General features: G+C 45.5%; 1 pseudogene; it reads right to left on the bottom strand.

Moving 5' to 3' along the window:
- Positions 1 to 9643: 9643 nt before the first annotated feature.
- Positions 9644 to 11579, bottom strand: LOC102847183 (annotated as a pseudogene).
- Between the last annotated feature and the right edge of the window lie 7 nt (positions 11580 to 11586).

Here is an 11586-nt window from a genome sequence, read left to right as displayed (position 1 = left end):
AGGGAGTAGAGGCCCGCAATGGAGCTAAACGTTTACCAGACTCAAGACAAGAAAGCGTTCTGGTGAGTTAAGACATGTAACCTCTAGAGAGGTGTGGCCTCCTCTCAGGCCTGTATCTCTGGGCTCACAGGCACCTCTTGGGGTATCAGGGGTATCTGATTCTCATCAAGACCCAACCTCCTGCAGCACCCACAGTTCTCCTCAAACCTGAGATGCCAAAAGGAAACGAAAAATTGCACCAATGTGGAGTTCTCAGCTCCTTTATAGCAGGTCAGTGGGTCCCCAGCCTGCCAGAACAGTGGCCACCACAGCCCAGAGAGTGCTCGGTCGGGGGACATGTGCCCGGTCCCGATGTGTGAAGGGAGGATCTGCTGCCTGTGGCTTTGATGCCCGGCTCAGCGTGGACAGAACAGGCCCAAGGACAGTTGGCAGCATGCATGGCCACCTCTCCAGCTCAGAGAAAGGGCACCACTTGAAAGTCTGGCCGGCGATGGGCAGAGGAGCCCCCGAAGCCCTTTGGCTTGGGTTTCAGAGGCAGCAGGATGGACTTCCTGGGAGAGAGAAGATAAGAGTAAAAGGCTGGGATTCATGGAAGGTACCAGCATGCTGCCAAAACAGCCAGCTGTCCCAGATTCATAGCTGTCCCTACAACGTGCCGGCTACTTTACACACATTAGGCCATTGCCTGGTGGCAGCTCTCTCTCTCTCTCTCTCTCTTTGTGTGTGTGTAACACACGGTTACATCTTCCTCTGAGCTAATAAGCTTGGTCTTTACCACACAGGGCTGATGGTCCATGGTTGTAAGTGCTCTGATTAAAAACCAGCTCTCATTGCACAGAGAAGGAGTATGTCTCTGTAATCAGCTAGCCAGGAAAGTCGGTTTGGAGGGAAGTCAGTTTGGGACTGGGGCTGACCCCGGTCTATCTACACCCACATCCATGCTCAGCCCTCCAATGCAGAAGGCTTTGGAAAGTGGGGGCTGAAGAACCTTCATAAAACCCAGACAAGCTTTATTGCACAGGATACTACAGACGTCAGAAACTGCTATCCATCAACTCAGTCCTCAAGCGGCATGATTTCAGGGTCCTCTCTCTGCAAACACCCTTTCGGTTTCTCCGGGGAGGAGTCAGTGGTCACCTTGCAGCCAGTGAAGGGGGAGCTGAGAGAATACTGTGCCTCATTGCTAGTGTATGGAGAGGTCATGAGGCTGGATCACCCCCTGATAGTCTAGAGATACCACCAGTCTATGGGGCCACTGCCCCCTGGACCAGACCTTCGTTCTCAGAACAATTGCTATGGCTCTGTGCTTTGACAAACACGGAAAAGCTCTTTCATCCTGGAACTGGGTGTAGACTCAGAAAAAAACCCTCATTGTTTAATACCTGGGTGTAGAGGTAATTCTAATTACCTAGTTTCTGAGAGCCAGACAGAAGATGACAGAAGAAGAATTGATGGCTTTGAGCTGTGGTGTTGGAGAAAAGTGCTGAATACCCCATGGACTCCCAAAAGAACAATCAGATATGTCTTGGAGAAGGTGCAGCCAGAGTGCTCCTTGGAGGCCAGGATGCTGAAGATTCATCTCCCATGCTTTGGGCATGTTGCTGGGAGAGGTTATTCCTTGGAGAGGGACATCACGCTTGGAAGGTCAGTGAAGGAGCGGAAGACCTTCAGTCAAGTGTATTGGCACAGTGGCTGTAACATTGCATAAGTTTGTGAGATTGTGGGGATGGTACAGGACGGGACAGGGTTCCCATCTGTTGTCCATAGGGTCACTCTGGGGCATACTCAACTCAGTGGCACCTAGAAACAACAACATCAACAACTTACCTATAACCTAGATGTATTAGACATACTGTTAGCTTACAGTCTGGCGAGCACCTGTAAGCTGTCCCTGTGCATTGTCAGCTGGTGCAGATTTTTTTTTATTGGTTTTTTTTAAGTGTGTGTGTGTGTGTGTGTGTGTGTACCATCAAATTGGATCGGGCTGGTACTGGAGGAGATTGTTCCTCCTTTTCCAGCAGAGCATCTGGTGGATTTGAACTGCTCACCTCTGGGATTGCAATGCAGCTTCTTGTCAGAGCTCCAGCTGGTGCAGGTTTTATGATGGCATCAGATGCATCAAATTTCAAGTCTTCACATACCCACAACCTGAAATTCAATGCAGTAAGGTCATCCTCTCTGTCCAGTTGTCGCTGTTATTGCTGTCAGATGCTAGTGAATTTGCTCCGACATCCAGTGACCCCGTGCAAAACAGAACAAGCCCCCACCCCATCCAGCACCATCCTCAGTACCATTGGCTCAGCACGTTGTTGCAGGCACTGTTGCCAACGTGTTATTCTCCCTGAATCGGATGCCTCATCCACTTCTCCTCTTTGTCCAGTCTCCTCAGTTTACATGCATCTGTATACACGCTTTCATTGAAAGCAAATTGATTTTTCTGAGGCAAGAAGGCATCGGAAAAGGGTTTTCTGCCAGAACTTTTGTTTGCAACTTCAAACCTGGTCACCTGGTGGCAGTAGCACCTTATGTAAAGCCTCGCTTTTCCGGACCCTTGAAGAAGTAGTGTTTACGAGATTCAATAGACACTTACATGCACAATAAGGTGGATCCCACACCATCTTGAGATAAACTGCTTTGTAAAGCACCAGAGCTCACATGTGCAAGCACAGGCCTGGGTACACATCTCGAAATATCTCCATTATTTAGAGATTAAAAGTCCATCTTCCTCTGAATTAAGTCCAAATACAAATTTGGTCTGTCGTCCTTTTCAGTAAATGCTCCCAAGGACTCAGTGAGGCCGTGCCATTCTCTAGCAGTTCCTGCATTGCCTCATCTCTTTTCTAGAAAGATCTGTCCTGCATTTGCCTGATCACATTTTTTATGCTGCAGGGAATGTTGATGGAGACATGATCCACCCACCCTCTGAGGAACCTTGTGCTTGTGTCTACCCTTCCTGGAATTTGCTATCCAAACCATTGTTTGCCTTTTTATAACTATTTCTTACAATCATGCCACCACCAACCTTTCCAGGAACCATTATTAGCTGTGTGGCAAGAGAAGCTCTCTGTAGATGGAGTTTTACGTCACTGACCTTTTTATTGCTCTGATAGGTATGTGTTACATGGACTCTGAGGTCTCAAGGTGGTGGAAATTATTAACAAAATTGCCTACTAACCAAAGGTTTGGGGGTTTGAGTCCATCCAGAGGCAACAGGAAATATAGGACTGGTTTCTAGTTGTGAGATCTCACAGCCATTTGAAAACCTTGCTGAGAACTCACGCTCCACTCTGACAGTGTGAGGACACCATCAGTTGGAGTTGACCAACTGGATGTTGTTGGTTTGTTTTGTTTTAAATACAGTCTCCAGAACATTAGTCTCAAATGATCATTTTAATACGGTACCTATCCTTGATTAAGGGATCTCTGGTGGCTTAGTGGTAAGGAAATGCACTGCTAATGCAGAGGTACGTGGTTCAAACCCACCAGCTGCTCCCTGGGAGAAAGATGGGCAATCTCCTCTTGTATAATTTACTGCTTCTGAAAACCAGCCAGAGGGTCATCTATGGGTCAGTTCTGACTCAAGACTCTACAGTGACAACCACAACATGCTGCACTAACCTTGGGATTTGGGGGGAACACTGAGAAACCTTGGTGGTCCCTCACACAGAACAAGACAAGAGATAGAACTTCTCTATAATCCTTTGGTCTGAAGACCCTTTCTCTCCATGTCAGTTTGGGCAATGTCCCCTCCCTCGGAGGGCTGTATTGGTATGATATCAGAGGACCTCTTACTGCTCACTTGAGGCTCAGGGACCGGACACAAAACTCCCCCAGAACCACAAATCCAAGCAATCAAGTCCTGGGGTCTCGTTATTCCTCTGCTTCCTCCAGGGTTCTGTGTGGTCCCTCCAGAGTCAGCCCTCCAAGCGCTGTTCCCTCTGAGGGGCCAGCGCTGCCACACACTGCCCTCTGCTCTGCGTGCGTTGTGACTATTTCTCTCATACCCACACCTCTCCAGCATCATCTGTGAGAGTTACTAGAGCCCAGAATTCACAGAGAAGCTGCAGATGCTTGCTGAAGCGGTCCTGCCACCATCTTGCTTAGAGATTGTGGAGCCCAGTGTCTATCTCAACATCCATCCCACCTTGGGCAAAGGGAACATAGATCTCCATTTCTGTGGTCCCAGGACTTGCACTAATTTAGAAATTCAACAGTATCTGTGTTTCCACTGTCTTTCTCTTCCACCATCCCCCATAAGAAAAGGTCTTCTCCACAGGAAGTGATCGAAATAATAGCTCAACACCCCTGAAAAAGTCTTCCCCAACTACACACGTGTCAGCTGAGCTCAGGTGTCTCTTAACAGCTGGACACCTGCACATTCTGCTCAGAAGTCATGTGCCTGGCTGTGCCCTTCTGTAGTCTCTCCTCCACACTATGGTGCAGAGGGCAAACGACCTCTAAAATGTCTCTATGACAAAATAGAGTATCCTGGGGTCATTTGGCCTAAAACGCCACAATGCCTTGTAGGCCAATGACATAGCAGTAAGCATACCCAAACCAAATAAAACGGAATGCTATGAGGTCCATTTCAACTCATAGTGATTCTATAAGACAGGTAGAACCACCCCAGAGGGGTTCAAGGCTGCGATCTTGACCCAAGTAGACTGCCTAATCTTTCTCCCATGAGTAGCTGGTGACCTTGACCCGATGAACTGTTGGTTTACAGCTAAATGTGAACCTTAACCAGTGGGGAACCAGGGTGCTTCAACATTCAGCATAGCTGAAAAAATCCTAGGAGAAGCCAGTCCTTGGACTTCATGCTTGGAAAGTTGGAGGGTCAGCATAGGAGAGGAAGACCCTCAACGAGATGAACTAACACAGTGACTGTAACAACAGGCTGGGGTGTAACAGAGATGAGGAGGATGGCACGGGAGAGGGCAGGGTTGGGATCCACTGTTCATAGGTCACTATGAGTTGACGGGAAGGTCTCTAACAAGGACAGCCCAAATAGTGTAGCTGGAGTGTGAGGCTCTGCTTTGATCCAAGGATACGCTGAGAGAATTCGATGGAGCAAATCCACTGTCCACTCTAAGGGCAAACTTCCATCAAAAATATCTATTTTCTAGAAACAAATCCCTCTGATGGTCTAGTGGCAAGAAATGGCGCTGCAATCCTGAAGGCACACAGTTCAAGTCTGCCAGCTGCTCCATAGGAAAAAGGTGGGCAAACTCCTCCCGTGTGTGTGTGTGTGTGTGTGTGTGTGTGTGTGTGTGTGTGATTTACTGCCTCTTGAAAACCCCAGAGGGTCCGTAATGGGTTAGTTCTGACTCTGTGGTACACAACAACAACAAATAAGCCCCAACTAGGCTTCTCAGAGCTGTTGAGTCAGTTTATACTCTTTGACAACCGCTGGAGAACAAACAGTGTTATGAACAAGTGTTAAGCACAGTATCTGGGTTCAGCATAGCTAGGGGAAAGCACAGCATCATCTGACAAACACAAACCAATGAGGGTGTCTACAAAAAGAGACCCTCCTCATTCCTAATACAGGAAAATTCCAAGTAACGCAAGCACTTGAATGGGTTCAAAACACATTCTTTTATTTTTTTTCCCCCTTCTCATCTACAAATTGTATGGGTATACATCAAATGAGCAGCTCTTTTACTGCCAAAAGGACTTTCCAAGTCTGTTTAAATTGTTAACACTTTCGCAATTAGTTATTCAAAACTGTTTAATCTCCAGGAAACACGGAAACTGTGAATGAAGTTAGATTTTTTTCCTCTCTTTATTTTAGTTTCAACAATCAAAACTCAGTACACTTTCAATTCACTCTAACAGTAGAAATGGAGAGAGGCAATTACTGTTGGCTCCACTCGTACACAACGATGTCTGTTTCTGGCTGTGGATGGTGATACACAGCTGGGGTATAATTGGCACCCAGTGATGCATGCAGGCTAAGTGGATGGGCCTATGGAAAAAAGGCAGAGAAGCTTCCATCACGGACCATCATGGACAAGTTCTGTCCTGAAGACACTGCTCTGTTGCACCACATCGAAACCTCCTGCAGTCCAGAGAAGTTCACTATATTTTTTACACTCACTTCACTTTTTGCAAACTGAACAGCCCCCTTATGCATTCACTTCCTGTGCAAATCGCGTGCACATTATGGGTTTGCCCATTTATTTTCGTGACATGTTATACACAAAAATACAACCTCTCTAATTTACTGCTTTTCATTTTAATGGAATAGAATGATACAATAATATAACTTTTTGTTGTTGTTTACTGTTGAGTCAGAACTGACCCATAGCTGACCCTCTGGAAGGTTTTCAGAGGCAGTTAATCACACAGGAGGAGATTGCCCATCCCTCTCCTGTGGAGCAGCTGGTGGCCTCGAACCGCATGCCTTCAGGATTGCAATGCAACTTCTTGCCACTAGGCCACCAGAGCTCAACTTAACTTTCTAGAATAAATATTAGGTAGCTGGTAATGAAGGGTACCCTGGTGCCACAGTCCATAGAGTGTTGCACTGCTAATCCAAAGGCCACACCTCTCTGGAATCCACCAGCAACTCGAGGAAGAAAAAAAGGCAACCTCTTCCTGTGAGATTTAGAGCCTCAGAAGCCCAATAAAAGGTCAGCAATGAATCGATCCTGACTCAAGGACTTTAAGAGACAGAGACAAAGAGATGATGAGGACAACTGGGAAACGAAGCATCCCTTTCTGCAGCAGAGGGCGTCCAGATGATAGCTAGTTAGGCACCCCAAGAAGCCTGCAAGCCAAGACAACACTGTCCTTCCCTCTGCTGTGCCGACAGCTTCATCAGCAAGCTGCCTTGGTGCCCTCCCTCGCAACTCCTTCACCCTATGAATTTATATTTTGACTCCAAGCATTTATTGTCTCCTGATTGGCTCTGCTTTAAATGCCCCGCAGTAAAGAAAAGAAACATCCAGGTTAAATGGCTTTATAGCAAACAAGGAAGAAATGTTCTTGGGAAGAATGAATCTGGACCCTGAACCACTTTCATGTTTTTATGAAATTATGAGATTGTAATGTTTCACAATGTCACTGTACCACCTTCTGAACATCCATGGACATATTCTGGCAAAAAATGCAAGATCCATTGTAAAAATAATTCCCAGTTTACTTTGTTTTAATATTTAGATCTTACTGGGGCTCATTATTCATTTGGAAGGGGATAAGCACACGCATTTGTGTGTTCCATAGGACCTAGCACCGTCCCTTCTGCCAGGTAAGCTGGCAATAAATGCTGCATCAGGTTACAGATGGTTTGAAGTCAGTACATGCTTTCTGACTAAATGTGAGTTGGTTCTGGAGTCCCCTGTGAGGTAGAACCCTGAGGAGAATTTCTTGCAAGGTTAGAGTTCGTGGAAACTATGAAATATTACTGATGCAGCACCTGAAGAGGATGTTTTTGTTTTTTTTTTTTATTTTGTGTGCGTGTACCGTCAAATCAGATCTGACTGGTACAGGAGGATATTGCGCCTCCTTCTCCGGCAGAGCGTCTGGTGGATTCGAACCGTGTTCCTCTGGGATTGCAGTGCAGCTTCTTGCCACTAGGCCACCAGAGCTCCCCTTGAAGAGGATGTTTGACGGTGATCCGAAGGAACTCGCATTGCTGAAAGGAGTGAAAGAATTTCCGTTCCATGTGTGAGTCGCTCCCAGGCACGGTTAGCCCTGGAAGTTTCTGGCCCTAGATTATCACGAGACAGGCTGGCAGATTCCAGCTTCGGGGTGAATCCAGACAAACCAACAGACCAGCGACAACATCAAACATCAGTCGTGACAATCATGAACTTGCTGCCCTCCTGTGGGGGCGGGGTGTATGGTCAGCAGATGATGTCCAGCTGTCAGGCCCTCCAGGATCCCCATCCATGGCAAAGGTCCACCATGCCGTGGGCCCCCACCTTCCCAAGACACCCTGCATCTCGTGATTGACCCAGGCCAGGATGGAAGACATTTGCATTGGTCCAAGGCAGACCTTGGTGATTTGGGGATAGAAATCTCCCTTGGCACACGGGGAAGGCTTGAGTTCAGTTCCCTCCAATATGGCTCATGTACAACCACCACCCGTTCACCTATGGAGGTTTTCTTGTTGCTATGGTCTCAGGAGAACTTCAAGACTAAGAAGAATCAAGGAAAAAATTGGAAGGCTCTTGCTTTTTTTTCCATTAACTTTAGCAGAAATGCATTCCCAAAGAATGTGAGTCTAAGTCTTAACCTCTAAGGAACATTCTCATACGCTTCGTCCAAGACAGATTCGTTTATTCTTCAGCAGTCCATGGGATAAGCAATATTCTTTAACAATGCCATATCTCAAAGGCATCGATTTTAAAAATTGGTCAATAAAACCTTATGAATAACAATGGCCTAATCTTTAACTGATCGTGCAGTGGCCCAGAATCATGCATAAATTTTTTCCTGAGGATTGAAGCTCAACATCAAGAAAACAAAGATTCTCACTACTAGGTCAATTGGCAGCATCATTATGGATGGTGAGGGGATTGAGATAGTTAACAGTTTTAGTTTGCTTGGCTCCACAGTCAACATTCTTGGTAACAGCAGCCAAGAAATCAAGAGACGAATTACAGTGGAAAAGTCAGCTATCAGGGACCTCTCCAGAATACTGAAGAGCAACAATGTCAGGCTGGAGACTAAGGTGCACCTGATCCAGGCTATAGTCTTTGCTTTTGCATGCTAGGAATCAGAGAGGTAAACAGTGACTAGGGATGATAGAAAGAAAACTGATGCTGTTGAGCTGTGGCGCTGAAGAAGAGTACTGAATAGACCATGGACTGCAAGGAGAACAAACAGGTTCATCCTGGGGAGGGTGAAACGGGGCTGCTCCTTGGAGTCAAGGATTCTGATGCTTTGTCTGACATACTTTGGACATGTTGCCAGGAGTGACCTGTTCTTTGAGAGGGATGTCATGCTTGGGAGGATGCAGGGACAGCACAGGAGAGGAAGACCCTCGACGAGATGGATCAATTATGTGATTGGGGTAGTGGGAGTAGGTGTGTTGGAGACAATGAAGTTGGCACAGTACAGAGCAGGGTTTAGGGCTCTTGTACATAGGGTCACTGAGTCACAAGATGTGTATGTGTTATGCAACACATATGTGCTAGAGTGGGGGTACTTCAGGGAAGAGAAATGTGTAGTATATTTTTCTTGGGATGAAAAAGATCACGTCGGTCTGCAATTGAAACCCACAAAGGGAAAGGATGGTGTTTTGCTCTTTGACAACTGGATCTCTCTTTACCACCGCCCGGCAGCGTGATGTTTGCTATGTGATGTTACTCGTGGATGCTCCCCACTTATTTGGTGGTGTTGAGCACCCTCACACCAATTGTGACTCAGCAGTCCTAGGGCAGAGCCGAGCTGCCCCGTAGCACTTCCTTGGCTATAATCCTAGATAGCCAATCTCTCCTCCACAGAGTCGCTGATGGGTTTGAACCGGCAACCTTTCAATGAGCAGTTTTTTTTGTTTTGTTTTGTTTTGTTTTACTATGGTTTTCAAAACAGAGAACATCTGTACATTTTAATATGAAAAGGCATTCTTAACATAAGAGAGCAATGATCCACATTTTAGCATTCTCCTTGAAATGGAAAATTTGCTTAGAAGTTACTTCATTCTTTTCCTCTTTTTCAAAAGTGCATCTCGTAGTGCCAGCTGCTTTTCTCTGAAGGAACGCTTGTTTTTTGACCGGACATTCTGACTATACCGCATCATCATAAAGTTCTTCTGTTTTTTCTTCTCTTTATTTGTGGAACTTGAAAATGGATTTATTTTCATTTTCTTCCTCACAAATTCTTTTCGGTCTGTCTTCCCAGCCATCGCAGTTGCTAATCTTGTTTCCTTGTCAGACTTCGGCTTTTTATGAAGGTGTTCAATGTCTCGAAGTGAAAGTAACTCACCCCTTGGCTCCTGATCACTGTCTATTTCAATATATTTCCTCTTTTCTGCTTTTCCAGGGGCAGCACTGAGTTCTTTCCTCATCTGGGCCATCCGGATTTTCTGGAAGTCTTCCTGAGTTAAAACCCGACTAGTACTAACGGCGGCAGCTTTGGCTTTGCGCTCCTCCATGGGCATGCTGTTTAGCTTCTTGGCAATTTCTTGCTGTTCTTCATCAGAAGAGTGGTTCACGTCCATCCATTCACCGTCACCATCATCTTCCCCCTCACTGAGACTCACACTTTCCCAACCATCTTCATCATTTTCAGCAGTTTCTTCTTCTTCTTTCAAAACGTCAAGAACTTCTGCCCCTGGGATGTAATCTTTAGCATCTAATTCTCCACATTCTTGCACTCTTGCTTCTGTGGAGGCCTCTGTAGGTTTACCCCGGAACTTCTTCTGCAACATCTGAGGGTTCAGTGTTCGGAATAGCTGAATCAAAGTTCTAGCAGACATCATTACATTCTTATCTTTGTGTGTTTTATACTGAGCGAGGTCTTGGAGAAGTTCTTCGGTCATGGCGAAGAGGACATCGAGCTGTTATCTCTTTTATAGCATTGATCCCTACTGTCATAACTTCACCAGAGTTCTTATCAGTAACAAAATTGTTGGCCACAGTCATGAGCAATGACTGAATGATCTCTGGAGGTACCAAGTGATGAGATGCTTGTGCAGCAAACAGAAGGATCTTTGTTACTTCTCTTTGGTGAGGCTGCAGAAACCTTTGTACAAAGGGATAGAAGTTAAAGAGGAAAAGCTCCCGAATTCCCACCAACCTGGAAATAAGGTTCATGAACATCATCTTCACTTCAAATCTCTCCAATTGTTTTAGCGGTTTTTCTGCAAAATCTTGGGGATCATGATTCAAATGAATAGCTGAAAAATTAAACACTTCTGGTTTTTTCTTCTTTTTTTGTTTCTTGAGTACTTTCATAGCCTTTTCCAATTTTTTCTTATTTTTGGAGCTTTTCTTCCCTGTGGCATACTGCACTAAAAGGTCTCTTGCTGTTGGTCCTTCATCCTCAGATTCTGAGTCACTATCCTTTTTCTCCTCTTCATCCTTCCCTAGGAAGAATGTCAAAGCAGCAACTAATATCTTGGTGACCTTGGAGAAACATGCAGTAGTGATAACATTGACAGTTTTGGCATCATTCCAAATGTTTCTTCTATAGAGTTCAATCATCACATCCAAAGATATCTTAGCTGCTGTTGCATTGCTGTCTCTCAACATGGTGTACATAAAGTTTTGCAAAACTACATTGACTTTATTGTTCTTGTGTTTTGCATTTATGTTCTTGATATCAGCCACAATGTGAGTGTACAAAGTCTTTCGCAGAAGCTTGTCATGGCAACGCAGGAGTTCAAAGAAGAGCTCTAGCAAACTTGATGGATTGATGAGATTCTTATTTCTCAGCAAGATCAATGCTTTGCAAAATGCCATTCGAAGATCAGGATCCAAGACAGTGTGATTGTAAGAGAGCAGATCTTTCAGTTCTTGAGGAAAGTTACTGAGATGTTCTGGATAGCAGTGTCCAATCTGTGCCATGAACATCACCAGCTCTGCCAGTTCTCTGCTGGGCTTATTTGGTTGTAACTTGAAAATCTCCACATTG

The sequence above is a fragment of the Elephantulus edwardii genome, unplaced genomic scaffold, assembly GCF_000299155.1.
Source record: "Elephantulus edwardii isolate Elephantulus edwardi_28Jun2011 unplaced genomic scaffold, EleEdw1.0 scaffold00055, whole genome shotgun sequence".
NCBI classification, from domain to species: Eukaryota; Metazoa; Chordata; class Mammalia; order Macroscelidea; family Macroscelididae; genus Elephantulus; species Elephantulus edwardii.
Note: the sequence above shows the minus strand (reverse complement) of the source record. Positions and strands in the feature narration are given on the sequence as shown.